The sequence below is a fragment of the Squalius cephalus genome (assembly GCF_949319135.1).
Source record: "Squalius cephalus genome assembly, chromosome: 6".
NCBI classification, from domain to species: domain Eukaryota; kingdom Metazoa; phylum Chordata; class Actinopteri; order Cypriniformes; family Leuciscidae; genus Squalius; species Squalius cephalus.
Genome location: NC_137127.1, coordinates 32,711,724 through 32,737,270, shown reverse-complemented (window position 1 = coordinate 32,737,270; position 25,547 = coordinate 32,711,724). Strand labels below are relative to the sequence as shown.

Here is a 25,547-nt window from a genome sequence, read left to right as displayed (position 1 = left end):
TTGCGAAATGTTTTTAATGTAAAGACTTCACTTATTGCACTTTGTTCAATGAATGTAATGTTTTCAGATTTCTGAAATTCACCAAAGTCCTAACTTTCTCCATATATCCATCACAAGATTATCTGCACCATTAACTTTTATAAAGAATCGTACAACTATTAAGATGGTAGGTTTGATTGAAGAAAATTTAAGTTGTGGACATTTATACAAGCACTGATTAATCTACTAATGGTACACTTTCAGATTTGTGCAGCAACTCAATAACTACTGTTGTTATTTTGAAGTCCACAAACCCCTATACAAATGTCAAATGTCCCCATATACAAACTAACAGACCATGTCTATGTTAGTTGCAAAATGTTTAATGCGAAGACTTCACTTATTGCACTTTGTTGAATGAATGTAATATTTGCAGATTTCTGAAATTCACTGAAGTCATAATTTCCCATATACCCATCACAAGATTATCTGCTCCATGAACTCCTATAAAGAAGTCCACAGCTGATAAAAAGGTATATTTCATTGTATGTCTGCATAATTTAAATTGAAACGCTTTCATTCAAACCCTGATTAATCTACTATTGGTACACTTTCAGATTTGTGCAACAACTCAATAACCACTGTTGATATTCTGAGGTCCATAAACTCTTATACAAATTTTCACTACTGACAAAAAGGTAAGCTAACAAAAACATTGCCATTAAGAAGAAAATGTTTGTTAACCCTTTACTTTCACCAAGCAGTTTGTTCAATGCTTGTCATCTTTGCAGATAACTTCCTCCATATACCCATCTCAAGATTATCTGCTTCATTAACTTTTATAAAGAAGTTCACAACTGATAAAACGGTACATTTTATTGAAGTAAATTTAAGTTGTTGACTTTTATACAAGCACTGATTAATCTACTAATGGTACACTTTCAGATTTGTGCAGCAACTCAATAACCACTGTTGATATTCTGAAGTCCACAAACCCTTGTACAAATGTCCACTACCAACAAAAATGTAAGTTAACATACAATGTCTATGTTAGCTGCAAAATATTTTATGTGAAGACTTCACTTGGAGCATTTAATGAATGTAATATTTTCAGATTTCTGAAACACACTGAAGTCATAACTTCCTCCATGTACTCATCACAAGATTTTCTGATCCATGAACTCCTATAAAGAAGCCCACAGCTGATAAAAAAGGTATATTTCATTGCATGTCTGCAAAATTGAAATTGAAACGCTTTCATTCAAGCCCTAGTTAATCTACTTTCAGATTTGTGCAACAACTCAAAAACCACTGTTGATATTCTGAGGTCCATAAACTCCATAAACAATTTTTCACTACTGAAAAAAGGTAAGCTAACAGACATTTTCTACATTGATGGCTATGTTTTTTGTGTAAACCTTTTACTTTCACCAAGCAGTTTGTTAAACGCATGTAAACTTTGCAGATATCTGAAACGCACAAGTCATAACTTCCTCCCATATACCAATCGCAAGATTTTCTACTGCATGAACTTCTGTAAATTATACAACTGATTAAAAAAGGTAATATACAATGAATATATTCAAACGTGTTACTGAAAACATATAATTTTGTGATTTTTGATAACTTTATTGCTTTTCCCCTCTAGCAATAGTGACAACAACAGTCTTGTCAACTATCAATTCAGAAAATGTTCTGAAAGAACTTTAAACGTATGCAGGCAGTCAATTAATTTATTTTACTACTGAATACATCTCCACAGTAACAATGTTGAATGGATGGCTTGTATTATATTTGGCCTATGTACAGTTACTTAATATGTGCCAGCCAAAAGAGGATGGCCTGCCCCGGCTGAGTCTGGTTCCTCCCAAGGTTTCTTCCTTTACCACTCTGCTGATTATGCTCCACCTTTTGATCCAAGATGTTCCACCCTACTATTATGCTCCACCCTTTGATCCAAGATGTTCCACCCTACTAAGGGAGTTTTTCTTGCCACTGTCGCCTTTTGGCTTGCTCACTGGGGTATTAAGGCACATGTTCAAGATAAATATGTAATAAAGATTCTTTTTAATAAAATGATTGAAATATACTTTGTCTCTGTAGCCATTTACTTCACTTTACTGTCAGTGATTTTCTACTTGTACTAAATGGATATAGACTATATTTAGTATATGAATTGATTCTACACAAACTTGGTGTCTTTTACAAAAAGTGCATCATAAAACAGCTTAGTGGATAGAGCATTTACATAATTTTCATTTAATTTGTAGTATGCTATTATTTAACAGTTGTTTTTATTGTTTTGAAATACTAAAATTAGTAAGTGTCTTCAGGACAATAGTTAAAACGTTGTCCAACCTGAATGTTAATTTTAACTTTAACAATACTTAAAGCTTTAAACCAAACAAATGCATGTATAATAGTTTATGTAGTTAACTTAATTTATAAAAGCCAGCTTAATTAAAAAAAAATAGGTTTACTTAGACCATGACAACATCAAATCACACCCTTCTACTCTCTAGCTCACTACACACAATGCATAAAAGGAAATTGACATGAGAATGAACACATAAAGGCAAAAAGTATTAATATGAAGAAAATGCTTACATTGCAAGAATAGTAGATTGTCAAGGACTGCTATAGAAATCATTTTTGATCACAAAACTTTCTGAATACTCAAGACTTCAGGTGAGACTCAACATAGAATAAACAATGTTTCTAATCCCAGAAGAAAGATTAAAAAAATACTTAACTGGAAAATACAGAAACCATTTTATGAAGTTGGACAGGACTCGAACTCACAACCTCTGGGTGATGTGACTGTTACTCATCTAGTAGTACCATTGGGAAAACAGTTTTTTTTTTACATTTTTACCAAGATGCCAAAGTTCAATAAATCAAGTCAAGCGTTAATCTTTATATGAATGTGCCACATATCATATTCTAATGAGTTACTTTTCAGAAAGACACTATGTCTGTAACACAATGGTTTGGGCTCATGGCACATGGTTTAGCATTTTACGCTTAAGCTGCAGAGGAGAGGCTTCAGATTAAGAATGAGCACACAATAAGCACACAAAAGAATTACTTAGCATCTCAACCAGTTAAGCATGCTAAGATATCTTAATGCTAATGTAACTTATGGTTAGCCAATGTGGAGCCAGAAGAGCAAAAAGAGCAGAAATAGAATGTACATGAAGAACAGATAGGTTCAGAAGTACTTATGGATGAAATCAAAACAAGCAGCATTAGCGCAATAGATTAGAAAAATGCCTGAACAAAACAGGAATCAACACAATTTTTATACTCATCCAACACAGGGTTCGAACCTACAACCAGAACGGCTCAGGATTAGAAGCACATGGTTTAGCAGACTGCACCACTCAGAGGATGTACAATCACAAACTTCAGATGAGAGGCTTCAGTGTAAGAATGAGCACACAAAAGCAAGTTAACCAGATTAGCATGCTAAGCTATCTTAATGCTGATGTAGCTTATGGCTTATGATGACGTGGTACATCCAATCCTGGCAAAAAAGATATCCTCGGATTCGACATGACGCAAGGAATCGATAGAGACCAATTTTATGATTTTGTGACAAACTGTTCACAAGTTACAGCCTCTGAACCAATTATGGGTCGACCTCGTTAAGTTTGCGACATCATAACTTTTTTTTTCCAGTAGAGCAAAAAAATCGGGGACAGTACTTTTATGCGGCTCAGTCCGAAGATCATTTGAGTACATATTTGGACAAAATTAGACCAATTTTGAAGGAGGAGTAGCGAAAAAACTGTTTTACATTCGCTCCAATATGGCGGCCAGTCACATTGTTGAAAAATAACATATGAGATATCGTTGAAATCGGCATAAGCCAAGGAATATATTGACATAAAGAAATCAAATTTCAAGCAATGTTGGCAAAAGTTATAAGTGTTTTTTCAAAAAACAATGATATCTCTGGAACACTAGGTGGCGCTGTGATCAAACTTCTCATGTACCTTCGGGCCATGCAAATGACGATCCATACCAAATTTGGTGAAGAAATTTCAAATATTTTAAAAGATATTGCAAATTATGTCAAAATTCAAAATGGCGGACACGTGGTACATCCCATCATGGCAAAATCGATATCCACGGATTCGTCATGACCCAAGGAATCGATAGACACCAAGTTTATAATTTTCTGACAATCCGTTCACAAGTTATTGGCCAAAATATGCATTGTCTATATCTCATGACCCATAGGTGGCGCTGTTCCCAACTTTTGCATGGACTCTCAGATCAAGCTTGCGAAGAAGCGTACCAATTTTCGTTTCGATTGTTCAAAGTTTGGCCGAGATACAGCCGCTGAAACAATTTTAGGTCGACCTTGATAACTTTGCGACGTCATAACTTTTGATCAGAGAAGAATAAAAAAAATCGGGGACAGTACTTTTATGCGGCTCAGTCCGAAGATCATTTGAGTACATGTTTGGACAAAATTAGACCAATTTTGAAGGAGGAGTAGCAAAAAAACTGCATACTGTACTTTTCAAAATGGCCACTACTGTAATGGGCGGAGTCTTAATGTAAGATATTGGTTCTAATCAGCATGATGAGATGAATCAGGTGTACTAAGTTTCATTTTTCTAGATCAAAGGGTTCAAAAGTTATAACCATTTCAATGTTGAATTTTTGAACTGCTGGTGGCGCTATAGAGTTGGACCTAGAGACTCAAAAATTGCTACAATTACTTTTCATTACCATCACTACAAGTGTGCCAAATTTCATCATTTTCCTATGTATGGTTCATAGGGCTGCCATAGACTTCAAGAGGAGGAAGAAGAATAATAATAATAATAATAATAAGAAAACTAACAGATACAATAGGTGCCATAGCCCCTTCGGGGCTTGGCCCCTAATAATAATAAGAAAACTAACAGATACAATAGGTGCCATAGCCCCTTCGGGGCTTGGCCCCTAAATATAGCAGCCCTATAGGCCTATAATATTTATTTTTCAATTAAGTTGTACTTACCAATTGTTTTCCTTGCATTGTTCAGTTTGACGGGAGTCTTGTTCTTTTGAGCTGTTACAATGCTACGAGGCTGACTCCAGCTCCTTTTTCGCCAGCTCCTTATTCGTCGAACTAATCGTTCCACCTTAAAAATGTTGGACGGTTGTTAACCCCTCCCCCTCAATGCTTTTGGCCGTATTTCTTAAAGGAACAGTTGTATGTGAATTGTAAGCCTGTGGATCGGGCAGCATTTTTCATTTAACAGTGAAAATAAATAGCTTACTCCTGAAAAGATTATCGTGTCTGCCTCTATAAATGATGTAAGCTATGTGTTAAATTATTATTTTGTAATTACTAAATGTTTTTTTAAAAGTATGGAGAAACGTGACATAATGTTTCCAACTGAGATTTAATGTAATGTAATTTCTGTTCTTTATTAGAAGTTATCCATTACTCCAGTCTAACATGTGTGTGTGTGTATATGTATGTATGTATGTATGTGTGTGTGTGTGTGTGTGTGTGTGTGTGTGTGTGTGTATACTGGACAAAGCATACTGGAGGTGCCATTACTTTAGTATTTCAAAAGTTCTCAAAAAAAAAACAGGAACGTAGAGGCATAGATTAATTCATTCTTAAATGAAATCTTGCATTACAACATTTTCTGAAGTGTTATTGTTGAAATATGTTACCAAGAACATGCAACTATATGTGCCGACAAAGCATACTGGAGGTGCCATTACTTTAGTATTTTAAAAGTTCTCAAAAAAACAGGAACGTAGAGGCATAGATAAATTCATTCTTAAATGAAATCTTGCATTACAACATTTTCTGATGTTTTATTGTTGAAATATGGTACCCAGAACATGCAACTATATGTGCCGACAAAGCATACTGGAGGTGCCATTACTTTAGTATTTTAAAAGTTCTCAAAAAAACACGAACGTAGAGGCATAGATAAATTCATTCTTAAATTAAATCTTGCATTACAACATTTTCTGATGTGTTATTATTGAAATATGGTACCCAGAACATGCCTCTCCATGCAACTTTATGTGCCGACAAAGCATACTGGAGGTGCCATTACTTTAGTATTTCAAAAGTTCTCAAAAAAACAGGGACGTAGAGGCATAGATTAATTAATTCTTAAATGAAATCTTGCATTACAACATTTTCTGATGTGTTATTGTTGAAATATGGTACCCAGAACATGCAACTATATGTGCCGACAAAGCATACTGGAGGTGCCATTACTTTAGTATTTTAAAAGTTCTCAAAAAAACAGGAACGTAGAGATATAGATTAATTCATTCTTAAATGAAATCTTGCATTACAACATTTTCTGATGTGTTATTATTGAAATATGGTACCCAGAACGTGCCTCTCCATGCAACTTTATGTGCCGACAAAGCATACTGGAGGTGCCATTACTTTAGTATTCCAAAAGTTCTCAAAAAAACAGGAACGTAGAGGCATAGATTAATTCATTCTTAAATTAAATCTTGCATTACAACATTTTCTGAAGTGTTATTGTTGAAATATGGTACCCAGAACATGCAACTTTATGTGCCGACAAAGCATACTGGAGGTGCCATTACTTTAGTATTTTAAAAGTTCTCAAAAAAACAGGAACGTAGAGGCATAGATAAATTCATTCTTAAATGAAATCTTGCATTACAACATTTTCTGATGTTTTATTGTTGAAATATGGTACCCAGAACATGCAACTTTATGTGCCGACAAAGCATACTGGAGGTGCCATTACTTTAGTATTTTAAAAGTTCTCAAAAAAGGCATAGATTAATTCATTCTTAAATGAAATCTTGCATTACAACATTTTCTGATGTGTTATTTATGAAATATGGTACCCAGAATATGCCGCTCCATGCAATTTCATGTGCCGACGAAGCATACTGGAGGAGTCATTACTTTAGTATTTCAAAAGTTCTCAAAAAAACAGGAACGTAGAGGCATAGATTAATTTATTCTTAAATGAAATCTTGCATTACAACATTTTCTGATGTGTTATTGTTGAAATATGGTACCCAGAATATGCCACTCAATGCAGCTTTGTGTTTCGGAGAGATTGTTTTATTTCTGTTTTTAATGAAGAAGGTATTGTTATTATTACTATTAACATAATTATTATTTCATATATAGTTAACTTTATATTCACAATGCATATATAATCTGGCACATTTAACTGAAGCTTTAGCAGAACACATTAAAGGTGCTCTGGATATGAGGATGCACATAATGTTTCGTTTGTCCTTGAAGTGCTACTACCGGAGGTAAGATCACTTGACCACACATAATTACTATGCAGATTCTGATTATATTTGCGGTCAGTGAAAATAGAAAGTTTATTCTGTGTGTTTATTCTCTTTATTGTTTTAAAGCTTACCATAATAATTCTGATTAAGATTGAAGAATTTAATCGATTTCAAGCAGAAAGATGTTTAAACACTGGATTATCCCGTTATTTGTAGTAAGTAGAATATTAAGCAACATCCATTGTAGTTTAATGACAACTCATAATCGGTGCCATAGATTCATTGTCTGTGTGAAATAATTTATATATTTTTAAATTATCAGATGGCTTCTGAACATGACTGCACACAAGATGTTTGGACTAGGCCTACGCATTTATTGACTTGTTTCTTCATAAAAGATTGTGACTGTTAATTGTGTTACATGTTCAATATATTTGTTTTATTTGTAATAAATTATTATGGTAGTGCAGTATTGTCTAAATTATTCTTTATTGCCTTAGAACTGGTTAGGTATATCGCTGGTTTGTGGTGATAAATATTATAAAAAAGTGTCGTCTTTCTGGCTCCTTCAGACACAGAAACCACTGATTAAAGAGTCATATGCTGTGTGCATACTCTTTAGTGAAAGTTTATCTAGACCTGTACAGGCTCATTTTTGAGAATATATGAAATCAATTACTCAGTCGGCCCATACAGTTGCATGGAGAGGCATATTCTGGGTACCATATTTCAATAATAACACATCAGAAAATGTTGTAATGCAGGATTTCATTTAAGAATGAATTAATCTATGCCTCTATGTTCCTGTTTTTTTGAGAACTTTTAAAATAATACAGTAATGACACCTCCAGTATGCTTTGTCGGCACATATAGTTGTATGTTCTGGGTACCATATTTCAAAAATAACACATCAGAAAATGTTGTAATGCAAGATTTCATTTAAGAATGAATTAATCTATGCCTCTACGTCCCTGTTTTTTTGAGAACTTTTGAAATACTAAAGTAATGGCACCTCCAGTATGCTTTGTCGGCACATAAAGTTGCATGGAGAGGCATGTTCTGGGTACCATATTTCAATAATAACACATCTGAAAATGTTGTAATGCAAGATTTCATTTAAGAATGAATTAATCTATGCCTCTACATTCCTGTTTTTTTGAGAACTTTTGAAATACTAAAGTAATGGCACCTCCAGTATGCTTTGTCGGCACATAAAGTTGCATGTTCTGGGTACCATATTTCAACAATAACACATCAGAAAATGTTGTAATGCAAGATTTCATTTAAGAATGAATTAATCTATGTCTCTACGTTCCTGTTTTTTTGAGAACTTTTGAAATAATAAAGTAATGGCACCTCCAGTATGCTTTGTCGGCACATAAAGTTGCATGGAGAGGCATGTTCTGGGTACCATATTTCAACAATAACACATCAGAAAATGTTGTAATGCAAGATTTCATTTAAGAATGAATTAATCTATGCCTCTACGTCCCTGTTTTTTTGAGAACTTTTGAAATACTAAAGTAATGGCACCTCCAGTATGCTTTGTCGGCACATAAAGTTGCATGGAGAGGCATGTTCTGGGTACCATATTTCAATAATAACACATCTGAAAATGTTGTAATGCAAGATTTCATTTAAGAATGAATTAATCTATGCCTCTACATTCCTGTTTTTTTGAGAACTTTTGAAATACTAAAGTAATGGCACCTCCAGTATGCTTTGTCGGCACATAAAGTTGCATGTTCTGGGTACCATATTTCAACAATAACACATCAGAAAATGTTGTAATGCAAGATTTCATTTAAGAATGAATTAATCTATGTCTCTACGTTCCTGTTTTTTTGAGAACTTTTGAAATAATAAAGTAATGGCACCTCCAGTATGCTTTGTCGGCACATAAAGTTGCATGGAGAGGCATGTTCTGGGTACCATATTTCAACAATAACACATCAGAAAATGTTGTAATGCAAGATTTCATTTAAGAATTAATTAATCTATGTCTCTACGTTCCTGTTTTTTTGAGAACTTTTGAAATAATAAAGTAATGGCACCTCCAGTATGCTTTGTCGGCACATAAAGTTGCATGGAGAGGCATGTTCTGGGTACCATATTTCAACAATAACACATCAGAAAATGTTGTAATGCAAGATTTCATTTAAGAATTAATTAATCTATGTCTCTACGTTCCTGTTTTTTTGAGAACTTTTGAAATAATAAAGTAATGACACCTCCAGTATGCTTTGTCGGCACATAAAGTTGCATGGAGAGGCATGTTCTGGGTACCATATTTCAACAATAACACATCAGAAAATGTTGTAATGCAAGATTTAATTTAAGAATGAATTAATCTATGCCTCTACGTTCCTGTTTTTTTGAGAACTTTTGAAATACTAAAGTAATGGCACCTCCAGTATGCTTTGTCGGCACATAAAGTTGCATGTTCTGGGTACCATATTTCAACAATAACACATCAGAAAATGTTGTAATGCAGGATTTCATTTAAGAATGAATTTATCTATACCTCTACGTGCTCGTTTTTTTTGAGAACTTTTGAAATACTAAAGTAATGGCACCTCCAGTATGCTTTGTCGGTACATAAAGTTGCATGTTCTGGGTACCATATTTCAACAATAACACTTCAGAAAATGTAATGCAAGATTTCATTTAAGAATGAATTAATCTATGCCTCTACGTTCCTGTTTTTTTGAGAACTTTTGAAATACTAAAGTAATGGCACCTCCAGTATGCTTTGTCGGCACATAAAGTTGCATGTTCTGGGTACCATATTTCAACAATAACACATCAGAAAATGTTGTAATGCAGGATTTCATTTAAGAATGAATTTATCTATACCTCTACGTGCTCGTTTTTTTTGAGAACTTTTGAAATACTAAAGTAATGGCACCTCCAGTATGCTTTGTCGGTACATAAAGTTGCATGTTCTGGGTACCATATTTCAACAATAACACATCAGAAAATGTTGTAATGCAAGATTTCATTTAAGAATTAATTAATCTATGTCTCTACGTTCCTGTTTTTTTGAGAACTTTTGAAATAATAAAGTAATGGCACCTCCAGTATGCTTTGTCGGCACATAAAGTTGCATGGAGAGGCATGTTCTGGGTACCATATTTCAACAATAACACATCAGAAAATGTTGTAATGCAAGATTTCATTTAAGAATTAATTAATCTATGTCTCTACGTTCCTGTTTTTTTGAGAACTTTTGAAATAATAAAGTAATGACTCCTCCAGTATGCTTTGTCGGTACATAAAGTTGCATGGAGAGGCATGTTCTGGGTACCATATTTCAACAATAACACATCAGAAAATGTTGTAATGCAAGATTTAATTTAAGAATGAATTAATCTATGCCTCTATGTTCCTGTTTTTTTGAGAACTTTTGAAATAATAAAGTAATGACACCTTTAGTATGCTTTGTCGGCACATATAGTTGCATGTTCTGGGTACCATATTTCAACAATAACACATCAGAAAATGTTGTAATGCAAGATTTCATTTAAGAATTAATTAATCTATGCCTCTATGTTCCTGTTTTTTTGAGAACTTTTGAAATAATAAAGTAATGACACCTTTAGTATGCTTTGTCGGCACATATAGTTGCATGTTCTGGGTACCATATTTCAACAATAACACATCAGAAAATGTTGTAATGCAAGATTTCATTTAAGAATTAATTAATCTATGTCTCTACGTTCCTGTTTTTTTTGAGAACTTTTGAAATACTAAAGTAATGGCACCTCCAGTATGCTTTGTCCAGTATATACACACACACACACACACACACACACACACACACACACACACACACACACACACACACATATACACACACACACATGTTAGACTGGAGTAATGGATAACTTCTAATAAGGAACAGAAATTACATTACATTAAATCTCAGTTGGAAACATAATGTCACGTTTCTCCATACTTTTAAAAAAACATTTAGTAATTACAAAATAATAATTTAACACATAGCTTACACCATTTATAGAGGCAGACAAGATAATCTTTTCATGAGTAAGCTATTTATTTTCACTGTTAAATGAAAAATGCTGCCCGATCCACAGGCTTGCAATTCACATACAACTGTTCCTTTAAGAAATACGGCCAAAAGCACTGAGGGGGAGTGGTTAACAACCATCCAACATTTTTAAGGTGGAATGAATAGTTCGACGAATAAGGAGCTGGCGAAAAAGGAGCTGGAGTCAGCCTCGTTACAATGCTGTTGTATTTTTCCGGAGTGAAAAATACGGCTTGGTGGTATTCCTGTCTTGCTGTTTGGACAGTAGCATTGAAATAACGCGTATTTTTTCTTGAGGTTTTTATCGGAGAGACTCCATGAAAGTACCCCACTATTGGGTCATTCTCGCTGATGTCTGTCTTCTTTTCCATTTTTCTTGAAAATTCGGAAGAAGTTTTATTTTACTTCTGCTTACTTCTATCCGCGGGATGTCTTGAGCGCATCTGAAGCTATATTTGAAAATCGCGGGTTTTATATTCGTATTTTTCAAATTGAGATGGGCGTATTCAACTGCTTGTTTCTAATTGGTTGAAAACCAGTTAGTAGTTTTTGTACACAAAATGTAGCCTATCACATTAAGACTGCGTTAGTTTGAATTTGTTTTGCATCATTTTACGACCGAAGTTTAAATAAACATTTAATTGTTTCACAGGTTATGTAGGCTATTTAAGAATAAATTATTTTCACTAATTTTATTTAATTTTTTTCCAATGTAAATTCAAAAAAGGTAGCCTACTATATATTTGATTTAGGGCTATTTGTTTAGCCATCAAAGATATTAAGCATTCTGAAGTTTTAGGGTGATTGGTGATGTTTGTTGTAAGATTTGTATCATAATATTTGTATCAACAGATTTGTATCATAATGTGATTCCTTATTGTTTGAATGTTTATAAGTCGATGTGTATATATTTGTTATATATAACTTTTTTTGTTAATCTGATCTGTTAACTTAGTTTTAGAGGACCACTGATTGACTCGGTTTTCTTTTTCTAAAAGGGTTTTTGGATTTTCACTAGTAATCTCCACAAAATAATGCCACATTTGACTTGTTAACTCCATAATCACACACACACACAGACACACACACACACACACACACACACACACACACACAGACAGATGTTGGTGCATTGTATTACACTAATAATTATTGGACAATCGAGGTGTAATGTTTGTAATAAGGTAATGACATTTTTTAATAGGTCTAAAAATAAAAAATAAATTTAGTTATTCAGCATTTTGTATTTCAGTGAAATAGTGTTTCCAAGTAATGTTTGTGGCGTGGATTTTAATGTTTTAATAATGTAGATGAAACCAGTACAGACACTGAAGCTAACTTAAAGTTCAGGATATGAAACATAAACATTAAATTGAACAGATATTTTTATTGGAAGTGTTCATGTATCATACTAAGTTGATTAAATGTTAACAACGGGCAATGTATTGTCGATCGGCTTAAATAGATTGTTTTTAAGTTTGTGTTTTTGTTGTTGTTTTTTTTCAGCACATGCGCAGTGTGAACCCTGAACAAATGCTCAGAATTTAAACTTCAGTTAATTTTAGGTGGATTCCTGACATTATTTTGAGAATGATATTTGGGCGTACTGGATTAAATAGTATACGCTTAAAATAATAGGGAAACATGAAACTGGGATGGGTGATGTTTGTAATATTAATTAAACAGTAGAACATGTAATTATTAATTGTCATTTGTATTTGTCATTGGTATAAGGAGGAAAGGATAAGGCTGAAAGAATGGTTTAGTAAAGAAAAATTCGATTTGAAATGTAGGAAATATTACAAATGAATTCAGTGCATGTAGGGTATAGAGCGATATTTGTGTTTTTGAATAAAACGGCTTATTAGGATATGTGTTTAGTTGTCTTAGAAAGTTGTATTTAATAAGAATGATAATGTATGAATATTAATAATGTTATTAGATATTTATTTTATTTATTTATAATGTATGAATATTTATTTATTTATTTAATTTGGTTGGTAGTGAGAAGGCTATTGTGATCCACACTCCATACTAGAAGGTGGCGGTAATGCACACTTAAGTTGTTTGCCAACCGCCATTAAAAAAAAAAAAAGAACGAAGAAGGCGTATTCCTCCAAGTGCTGCAGCTGTTGAGAAATTCGGTAGTTGTGTGCTATACCTCCAATTCAGCGTTTCTCCAGAATCACTGGTATGCTATCCATTAGTGATTTTTATAACCGACTGTGTTATTTGTCATATAATATAATGTATATTGTGCTTTTCGTAAACTGATGGTCTGATTTGATTTAACTTAATAGTGTTGCCGATTTCGGCACTTTTGGGTGCTTTCCAGTGCTGATGTTAACGAACGGTGTCTTGTTGATTTAATCCATTGTTTCTGCAGAGTCACTGGTATACATTGATGGGACGTGTGATGTGTAGCAATGCTTGTCTGGGGTTTGTTACCGCCGGCGCTCACTGGAAGACTGCATTACCTTTTTGTCACCGCTTTAAAACTACAGCAAACTACGGCAAGTCATATAGCTCAATTTTTTTTTTTTTTTTTTTTTTTGGTGGTTCTCCCTGCATTACAAATGGTATTGTTATAGTTTAAAGTTTTTTTGACAGATTTTTTTTCATTGTGAATAATTCAATGAATGATTGAAGTTATACTTTGTGTTGTATTATAACTATTTTTGAAGATAAAATGATTTATTTATTTTGAGACTGATTTCAATTTTTAATTATGATAATTAGCTGAAAGAACTAGTCAATTGTTAAAAATAAAACAAAGTCTTTAAACTTGACTTGGCCTATAGGGACTTGTGAACATGTTATTTTTTTTAATGGACTTTGTTATTTGTCATATGACATATTGTGCTCTTCCCAAATTGATGGCCTAATTTAATTTAGCAGTTGGACTGATTTCATGCACTTTGTGAAACAAACAGGAAAATGCATTTAATGAAATTGAGCAATGGAGAAAATGCTAAAATGATGTAGAGGGTATTAAATTAGACATCTACTCATGACAGATTTTAAATTGACAGATTTATTGAACATCTACAATGTCTTCAGCCAATTGTTTAGGAGATCAGAGCGAGGGATCAGAGCTTGAAGTATTGAACACCTGTCCTAAACCTACAAGTAAGGGAACGCCTTTGAAGAAGAAATGAAGACTGCTTTGGACAAGCTGGATGAACGGGTACTCTTTTTGATCCTTTAAATATTCAAAGTATTGCAGTATTGACCGCTTTTGACAATGAGGCCATTAATGGAAGTTTGCAAATATATATTTAAAATAGCATTAAATTGAACATGCTACTTTAAAAAAATATATATTGTAAATTTATAATCCCTATATAATTACATTTGTTGTTCAATTTAATGTTATTGTGTTGCATAATTAATCACATGGAACATAGCACTTTGTTGATCTATGGTATGGACTGATCAGAATCCATAATACAACATGCATTTGATTGGTGTAATTTCAAGTTTAACCTTTATAGACTGAAAATGAATTATATGTTTGTGTTTTGTCTTGCTAGTGTACACATTAAATGGGTTTGAATTTATTCCAGCACTACAAGAGGCTAAATAAAATTTAATTTGGTACTCGCATGCCGTTAGCTGTGTGCATTTCTGCACACACCAGAGGCACGAAGACAAAGAGAGGCCTGTTTTAGATAGTGCAGATAATGAGTGCCCGTTTTTGATTCCTCTTTCTACTTGCACTTGTATGGATGCATAGTGCATACACATACATAATTAGGTAAAAAATACCACAAGAGTGAGAAGGATATTCATCATTAAAGGGCACCTATTATGCAAAATTCACTTTTACATGGTGTTTGAACATAAATGTGTGTTGGCAGTGTGTGAGCAAAACCACCCTAGAATGATAAAAATCCACCCAGTGTTTTTTTTTTTTTTACAATCTCAATAAATCACAAGCACTGTCTCAGAATGAGCTGTTCTCAGATTTGGCGCAATGTGACGTAGAATTGCACAGACCCCTCCCACGACTGTTGATTGACAGACTGCAGTTTGAGCATAGCCCCGCCCTGAGTGAGCTGGACACAGAGTCTGCCATGGTTTCAATGCTTGAGCCGCTGTAGACAAGAATGTCTCCTATAAAGCGATTGAGGTGTGCTGTTGTTGGATCTAAGAATGAACATAGCAGTCTTCATTTACTCTCGTTGTTACTCAAGGATGGATCTGTACTGTTTGTGAGCTCAAACAGCTCACGGTCTCCAGAGCGACAGGACTAACGTTATTGACCACGGCAGAAGTGAAAGTGAGAGCGCGCACCTTATGACAGATCATCAAGTCATTTTACTGATATACGGTTTACCAGTTTATTAAGCACCTACTGAAAAGGTGTGTATATATTTGTTTACTGTTAGTTGTAACGAGTGTGTGTATATTGATGACAATGAAAGGGAAAGAGAGAAAGTTTATGGCTAAGACTTTAATGTGCACTTCTTATACTGTTTATTCAGGACTTACAGTGATTCTCTGGAGTAAAACTAACACTTCATCTTTTGTGTGATGTACAATAAGCTTCACTGATTTCATCAGTATATTTTGGTCATCATTTAGACAGGGTCTGATACAGCAGGCTTGTATTAATAGTGGATTAAAGCAGATGGTAAATAAGTTATAACCGTAGTTAAACTAAACTATACCTGTTCAATCTGCATACAGCATATATTCTCTGGCTCTGTGGGCATTATTGTCTGATTCCGAGTTGAAATGAACAGTGCAACTGAGAGTTTCTGTTCTGATTTTATCAGATGAGATTGTCCTGACTTAAGCGCAAGCTCGTGAGGCTCCGCCCCCTGTGCGTGGAACTGCATCTCAGTATTATTTAAAGGGATACACACTAAAACAGTGCGTTTTTCTGAGCCCCCCAAAAAATGACAATTTAAAGATGCTGTAGAAAATGATCTGTTGGGTATTTTGAGCTAAAACTTCACATACACACTCTTGGGACATCAGACTTATTTTATATCTTGTGAAAAGAGTCATAATAGGTGCCCCTTTAATACTTGAATTCAGTCCTAAAATGACCGGCTGTCTATTTGTCATTAATGTTAATCAAAGTACAAAACACAGCTTTAACAAAGATTTATTTATAGAAAATGTATACAATGAGCAGTTACATTATATGATTACTATTCTGTACGTGAAAGGAAGTTAGACCTTATTGATTCGATCTGAACCGTGAGTTTTGTGATCCGTTTCAGTAATTGTTGAAGGTTTAGGTTTAGTGTAATCTTTTTCTTAACGAAGTGTTCTAAATCATTGACAATCCTGCAGAACACAAAATAATTAATTTTGAAGATGGAACAAAATTTATATAGTGACATTTGACATGTTTAAGGTGTTTTTGAATTCATTGAAAATGATATCTCAAAACATGCAATAACCAATTGTTTTTAATCAGCAATCAGTTTCTTTTTTTTTAATGAATGCAAAAGTCAAATAGTCAGTAAAATGTTATTATATCAGTTATCAATATCATAAAAGTCATATTTTTTTTCTTTATGAAAACTTTATTCAAATGTGTAGTAGTACATTATTTTCATATCCTATTTCCATGTCATTTTTAAACTATATATGTATTACATGTATTGTTTAGTTAAAAAAAGAATATAATGTTGTTACATTTAAATTTACACTTCCATTAATACCTCCCTGCAATCATTTTTCTCTCAGGATGCTGATCATGCACATCACAGCACCAAAAGTACGGAATCATTACTGTGGTTGAAGATTGTTGCCGCTGTTACATCACTACCAACTGTGACCAACTTAATCCTGGAAGACGCCATTGTTCTTGAGGACAATATAGATCATCCAGCAGCATTTGCTTAATTTTTCAGACTTATGCAATGAATGTGGAGTATCCAAAATAATAGTCAGTAGATTTTTGTGGATCTAGTGGTACCTTCTCTACAAGAGTGCAGTCATGGAAGTTTTAATTGTTAAAGGACAAGTTTGGTATTTTACACTTAAAGCCTTGTTTACAGATCGTTTCTGATGAAATAGAACGGTTAAGATTAAAATTTGGACATATGGTGCTGTCCCGAGAATTTTAGGTTTCTTTCGATTCCTGTGATAACTGATAACTGACTGTTTATTTTTGTGTGAAGTAAACCTTTAGACTTGTTATATAACATGCATTAATGTACAATGGATTGAGTTAACAAATTAAAATGCAAGACTTGGTACTATAATGTCATTGCTGTGGATCGGACTTAAACTGTTTAAATAAAGTTAGTTTACTTTTTTATGGTTGCTGTTTCATTATATTAGAATATTTATATAAATATATATAATAATCTATTTTAATTCTGTAATTCATTAGGTAAACATGATTATGTTGTCACAATTTATGATTTTAATGTAATCTTTCAAATTGAATAAAGCCCAGTCTCTGTTTGTGTAGATAATTTAAAGAGCTTGTGATAATGTTACCTTATTATTTAAAGCTGGCAACTTTTTTACTGTTCAAAAATGTAAGGGTTAAAGAATATTAGCACTTTTAACATTTTCTGTGTGCTCACACACACATATACATACACATAAATATATATATATATATATATATACTCATTATGACGACATTTCATAGGTGTAATGGGTTTTAATCTAAGCTAATGACATTTTCTTGCCCCTTAAAACTGGACATCCCAGAAAACTTGAGCAGTTGATAAATGATGTCTTTGTAAATGTTTCAGAAGACATTGGAACATCATTGTTTGCAGATGACGGGGCATTGTGGAAAAGAGGAAGAAATATAGAGTATACAATTAGGAAGGTGCAGAAAGCAATAGATAAAGTGGTGGAATGGGCTTATGAATGGGGATTCAGGTTTTCAATAGAAAAGACTCAGACAGTCTTTTTTACCAGGAAAAGAATTCAGTAAGAAATTAAGCTAATGATGTATGGGAGACAGTTAGAGAGGGTAAATTCCATTAAGTTTTTGGGAGTGATTTTAGATGCAAGGTTGACATTTGCAGAACATATAAAGAAAATGGAAGATAAGTGCAAGAAAGTCATTAATGTGATGAGATGTTTGACAGGAAGAGAGTGGGGTGCCAGTCGTTCATCGCTTAAAAGTATATATGTGGCTCTGATAAGATCAGTGTTAGATTATGGTAGTATAGTGGTTGGGTCTGCAGCTAAATCGCTTTTAATGAGGTTGGAGGTTATTCAGAATCAAGCTTTAAGAATTTGCTGTGGTGCTTTTAAAACTTCTTCAGTACCTGCCATACAAGTGGAAATGGGAGAAATGCCACTGGAATTAAGAAGGATTCAACTGATGGCGAATTACTGGGCTGGATTGCAGGGCCATAATGACTCGCATCCTACAAAAGCAGTATTGCAGGATTGCTGGGAAAATGGAAGAAAGTTAAAGGAAAACTTTGGTCGAATTGGAAATAATGTAGCTAAAGAGTTAGAAGTATTTAATCTTAGAATAAGTCCTACGGTAGTTTTTCCAGAGATTGCCCCTTGGAAGATGACATGGCCTGAGGTAGACTGGTATGTGCATGAGGAGAAAAGGAAAGAAATGGAAGAAGTTAATCTGAAAAGAATATTTAACAATAGAGTAGGTGGGAACTATAGTGAATTTATGCAGATTTATACAGATGGTGCTAAAAAACCAGAGACAGAAGAAACAGGGTTTGGGGTGGCAATTCCAGGGAAAGAAGTAGAAATTAGTAAAAAAACATCTAATAATTTAGGGGTATATACAGTAGAGATGATGGCAATTTTAATTGCTTTACAATGGGTGGAAAAGGTAAGACAGGAAAAGGTTTTAATATGTTCTGATTCTTTATCAGTCTTGGCAAGTTTAAGGTCATTCCATTCAAAAGCTCGGCAAGATATCCTGTATGAAGTACTTCAATTAAACACAAGGTTAAGTCATATGGGATGTCAGGTTAAATTTATGTGGGTGCCAGCACATGTTGGCATTACAGGTAATGAGATGGCAGATAGGCTGGCTAAAAGGGCGCTAACAAAAGAGAATGTAGAAGTACAGGTTAATGTTAGTAAAGCAGAGGTTAAAAGCATAATTTGGGAGAAAATAAATAAAAGATGGCAAGAGAAGTGGGATAGAGAGGAGAAAGGGAGGCATTTATACCAAATTCAGAGAAATGTTAAAGGGGACAGGGTGGGAAGTGGGAATAGGAAAGAAGAGTCTGTGATGACGAGGTTAAGGTTGGGACACTGTTCACTGAATAAAACACTAAAGTTGATAGGGAAGCACCAGACAGGGTTGTGTGAGGGTTGTCGAGAAGAGGAGTCAGTGGAGCATATAATTATGAGTTGTAAGAGATATGAAATGCAGAGGCAGGTAATGAAGAATAAGTTGAGGCAGATTGGGGTACAGGAGATTACATTAAAAGGGTTATTAAGCGCAGTAAATGGGACACAGAGTAGAATATTGATGTTATTTTTAAGGGAGGCGGGACTTTTCAATAGGATTTAATTGATAATTAAAGTGTGTTTTGTGTGTGAGTGTTTATTTGAGGGGAATGAGTGTTATGTAAGTGTAGGAAAGAGAATGGACAAAGTTGTATTATAAAATCTATTATCTGATCCATATTCCGGAGCAGAGGGGGGCGGTAATGCACCAAAAAGCTGGATGCCAACCGCCGTAAAATTGGAAAGAAGAAGAAGAAGAAGAACTTGAGCAGTTTGACTTTTTAGCCATCCACTAGAGGGCGCGTGCTGTATTGTTCCGTTTTTTACCGGAAAGGAAGCCATTTTCTCTACTTTCTGGTAAGGTAAGGCATGCGGTGTGGTTGTTTGTGTAATCTTAGTAATCTGTATCATATTTAACATTTTTAGGACAGTGTAAGTTGTTTTTTTGTCTGTTTGAATATTTTGTGGTTGTATTTTGTGATTAATTGTATAAAGACAGCGTTTTGTTATAGTGATAAATTAATCTTATTCATCTGGCCAGCATTTTGATTAGAACAAGAAATAAGTTACTGTTTGAAACATGTTTGGTGTTGTGGTTGTTCTTATTAGTTTAAAAGTTAAGATAAATTAGTTAATTTTTATTAGTTAAAATTTCGATTCCTCTTATCGTTTCCTTTGTGAGCATTTCAATATGAGTTTATACAATTCAAGTGCAAGACGACTCGCGACTTTTTTGTGCTGATGAAAGGAACGAAAGCGTTTTTTTGTGCTGTCTGTCTGCTGTGCACACATCCACAGCTCGCTCACATAACGTTATTTTAAACCTTTCAACTCGTGCGCTGTTTTCTATGCACATTGAAGCACAGTCACAGAAAATTTGATTTGTAAAATTGATCTTAAAACTTAAACTAGCGCTGTTTTCTATGATGTAGTCTATGCACATGTGAAGTACGTGAGCGCGAGACGACTCGCGCGCTGTCTTAAGTGCTACAGGCGTATTGGCCAAGTCTTAAAGTGACAGGAGCGGCTGTCTCTATAATAACAGTAATCAAAGGACAAAGAGAAAATTCACTCGTTCTTGACTAAATAACTTTTGTAACTGTGTTTGTACCATATTGATAAAAAGTGTACTGTTATTTTACATTTGAATTACAGCTTTTTGTACCTACCTGAAAATCTTAAAACACTGTATGGCGACAAATCAATGCCAATAATCACCGAGCACACAACTGATGCTAGCGCGCGCGGTGAATGACTTCCGCGAGAGGATAACAGATCTACACGCGAAGAAACGGGAACTCGCGAGCTCATTCAAACCCTGCGCGCGCGCATGACATCATCTCAGCACGCAATACAAGCCCTCGCGCGCGCGCATGATCATTCCCCACGCGCTCGCGCTTGATCTGCTCTCGCCTGCTGCTTTTGCTCGCTCGAACACTTTTATTTTTGGCAGTCGAGGGGCGGGACTTACTGTTTTAATAAACTCAAATGTCATTGGTTACTTTTCCCCTTTTCCAGAAGTCAGTTGCGATTGGACGCCTGTCCAATGACTCGTAATTCACTTGACTTGAGACATGAGACATCGCTTCATTTGTTTTATTTATTGTGGTTTATTAATGTGTAATGTGATTTAATGCATATAGAATAGATTCTTACCAGATACTTTATTAACAGAAAGTCTTATTGCATTGTGTTGTTAAGAAATATTTAGGCTACAGACTAATGACGCATTTCCATGGTTATTAGCATTGCAAACTGACCCAAATTTGTATACATTTTTACATTTTATATTCATAACACTGTGATTTGTGTTATTGGCATTAAAATACCTAAAAGAAATTGGAGAAAAATGGGAATGTAAAGTCATACAGGTGAAACTCGAAAAATTGTTCATGTGCAAAAGTTCATTTATTTCAGTAATTCAACTTACAAGGTAAAACTAATATATTATATAGACTCATTACATGCAAAGTGAGATATTTCAAGCCTTTATTTGTTATAATTTTGATGATTATGGCTTACAGCTTATGAAAACCTTTTCACAATATTCTAATTTTGAATTTGTTTCTAATTTTGAACTTTTGCACGATGTTCTAACTTTTCGAGTTTCACCTGTATTTGCTGTATATCACCACTACATTACCACTATACTCCCATTCACCACTATTTACGTTTACCCAACCAAAATTATATTGGTTCTGAGAAACTCAGAAATGTAAAACATATCCATTAAATAGTTGCAAATATAACAAGGGCTTTGGATGAAAGATCTATACTTGTTTATATCAATATTCAAGAGTTGTTGTGTAAGCTTTTTGTTATCATCCTGTGTATTACTATTATGTCCATTTTGAGTGGTTTATTTATTATATTTTCTATTAAATGTAAAAGGGATTCTGGCTTCTCAAGTTAAGATACAGTACACAGCATAAATGATTACACCCCTCTGAAACCCAACAAATTCAGAATTTTTTCTTTATCTAGGACATATTTTATTTTTTATTTTATTTTTTAAAGATATGTTATGTTCAGATGGGGTGTAATCATTTATACTGTGTACTGTACTTGCCTCATACTTTGTCTTATTAGGTTATTAGCTTACAAAAAGTTAGATGGTTAAGATCACTATATAATATTTTAATATCTAAATTGCTGTGTTTAATAATTTGTTGGGTTTAATTTTGTTCCTCTATATTTTGTAGCAAATTCTGAAAAGGCATTTAGCTAATTCATGCTGTGTACTGTATCTTAACTTGAGAAGCCAGAACCCCTTTTGCATTTAATAAAATACATAATTAAACACTTATATTACCTAAAAATGTATAAAATATTTGGTCAATTTGCAATGCTAATAACCATGGAAATGCGTCATTAGTCTGTAGCCTAAATATCTCTTAACAACACAATGCAATAAGACTTTCTGTTAATAAAGTATCTGGTAAGAATCTATTCTATATTAACAATGCATTAAATCACATTACACATTAATAAACCACAATAAATAAAACAAATGAAGTGATGTCTCATGTCTCAAGTCAAGTGAATTACGAGTCATTGGACAGGCGTCCAATCGCAACTGACTTCTGGAAAAGGGGAAAAGTAACCAATGACATTTGAGTTTATTAAAACAGTAAGTCCCGCCCCTCGACTGCCAAAAATAAAAGTGTTCGAGCGAGCAAAAGCAGCAGGCGAGAGCAGATAAAGCGCGAGCATGTGGGGAATGATCATGCGCGCGCGAGAGGGCTTGTATTGCGTGCTGAGATGATGTCATGCGCGCGCGCAGGGTTTGAATGAGCTCGCGAGTTCCCGTTTCTTCGCGTGTAGATCTGTTATCCTCTCGCGGAAGTCATTCACCGCGCGCGCTAGCATCAGTTGTGTGCTCGGTGATTATTGGCATTGATTTGCCGCCATAACACTGTTTATTTCATATATTTGTTCAGTTGTATCTATATTTGCAATTGGTAATTTTTGATTTGTTCTCTTTTAATTACTGACTGTTTACTTATCTTTATTAATGCTTGAATGTATATTTAGTTAGGCTAGTTGTTTTACTATAGTATTTTTAAACCACAGGCAAAATTTTCCAGTGCAATTGCTCTTTAGCTTGTTAATTTTTGTTCTGATACAATTAAATGTTTTGTATTAAGACTAAATCGGAGATTTTATTTTTTTACCTCATTGGAATTGGTAAGCACAAATAAAATTGGCATCGTTAAAATTTAAACGATGGTATAATATACACTGCGGTATGCTTGGTGTCAAAATGTTAGTGCTCGTAATGATCATAATCAGCTCATGATTACGAATTAGATCTGTGCATGAGGTTTTAAAGTGTCAGTTCCTTAATACTGTTTCTGTAGTTGATGTCCTTGAGAAAGTAAAAAACGTGCTGCTTTTGGCACTTAAGTAGTTGAAATAAAAATCAATGTATATTTAATTCATGAATGCACAATTACAATTCTATTAAGACTTTCTTTCTATTGTTATATTAACTGATACTGAAAGTAGGGTAATTTTTGTTGTATTTTTTGTAATTTGCTTGTATTGTGAAAAAATAGTTATTTTAGTCATTAACTCAATTTAAGATTAAGATTTTTTATACTTCTTGCAATTTTAATGCATGTGTTTGTAGGGATGTAACGATACCAAAAATCTAGTAGTCAGTACTGATAGGAACAAAAGTATTCGAGACCACAGAGAAAAAAAAAAATGTGTGTAATACACTGTGACTGTGTTCTCTTTGGTTGAGTGGTCATTGACTGAACACTGTCTCTCAGAGAACTTGCGAGTACATTATAGTTTAAAATCGCTTAAATTTATAAATTGGTATGATGTAAAACGATGTGCCATAAAGTCATGTGGATACTGTGAAGCCAGTTGTGCATTTTGAGAGTACAATATATAAAATATATAATATTTTTGTAAAATGTAATGCTTTTGTTTTAATCAAATTGTGTGTGGTTTTTTTTTTGTTGTTTTTTTTTTTGCAGAAGACTGTGAAACCTGATTTTGAGGTAAGATGTTACTTTTTTGATAAAATATAGTGATAACAGTCAATAGTGTATAGTATAAGGAAACATTTGGATAAAGTTGTGAATGTTTTACAATATTATTTGTATGGCTGCAGTTATCAACAATGAATGTCATTATTGATTAGTAGGGCTGGGTATCATTCAGATTTTACAATTCGATTCGCAAGCTCTCAATTTGATTCAATTTTCGATTTTGATTCTAAATTCGATTTCGATTCCACTGAATGAATAGCCTATATATTTAATACAAATCCTATATTTATAAAAAAAGAAAACAAAAAAGAAAAGCGAACATAAGTTTACAAGTGGTTAATTAATAAAAAAAAAATGATTAAGCAACAAACCTGTATATTAAACTCTTTATTTTAGGTACACTTGGGTGCATTAAAACAGAACCCAACTCTATATTTCAAATGCATACAATGAATAGACAGGATTTTGATGAAAGATGAAAAATTAATGCTGAAAATTGGACAAGTCAGAACAGTCGCATGCCTTGATCAAACAGGTTAACAATCCTCACATAAACCAAGTAAAAAAAACTTGCATAATTTATCTGTCTAGGTAGGACATATAGCCCTACAGAAATTGAATAACGTTATCAAACAGTCTGTGATGCATTAATTATAAAGTATATATAGGCTAATCCTTATTAAAGTTACAAAAGTTATTTAGTCAAGAGCATTGAGTGTTTATATCTGTTCACCTTTTTCTTTGATTAACTTTAACGACAGAGATAATTAGTGGCTACTGTGCCTTTATTAGACCAACCACTGCTGACAGACACGTGGATTTCACACGTGCCTCATTCACGTTCATTATAACTGCTCTTATGTTATTAAGATACTCGACAAAAAGACATTTTGGCATAATTCTGTGTGTTATTGTTCGTTCAAACGCGAAAGAGAACTGTATTCTGGGCTGTCTGGTGCGCACGCATGATATCAGCGCGAGTCTTTCTGTGTGTCACACAGGACATTCACGTCATATAATTGCGTAGGCTTGACAGCGCGATTGTGATATGATTAATTGTGCAACACTAGTTGAGGTTATTTTATGATTAAGATAAAACAAATTTCACAGCATTAATGGAGTTATAAAATGGAGTTTGCAAGCCTATGAACAGTGGAGGAAAACTAATACTGGCTTTAGGGTAATAGATAAATAAATATGGAAAAAAATCGATTCGTGGCCTTTGAGAATCGATTTTGAATTGACCACATTTTGAAAAATGATTAATCGAAAAATAGATTTTTTTGCCCAGCCCTATTGATTAGTCATCTGTGCACGGAAAG

The 25,547-nt window shown here is 33.8% G+C and overlaps 1 long non-coding RNA gene across 1 annotated transcript; it reads left to right on the top strand.

Moving 5' to 3' along the window:
* Positions 1 to 419: 419 nt before the first annotated feature.
* LOC307160725 lies at positions 420 to 1,163 on the top strand. The gene is made up of 3 exons (XR_013821621.1): positions 420 to 512; positions 925 to 1,005; positions 1,094 to 1,163. It is a non-coding gene; the product is annotated as an uncharacterized lncRNA (long non-coding RNA).
* The last annotated feature ends 24,384 nt before the right edge of the window (positions 1,164 to 25,547 follow it).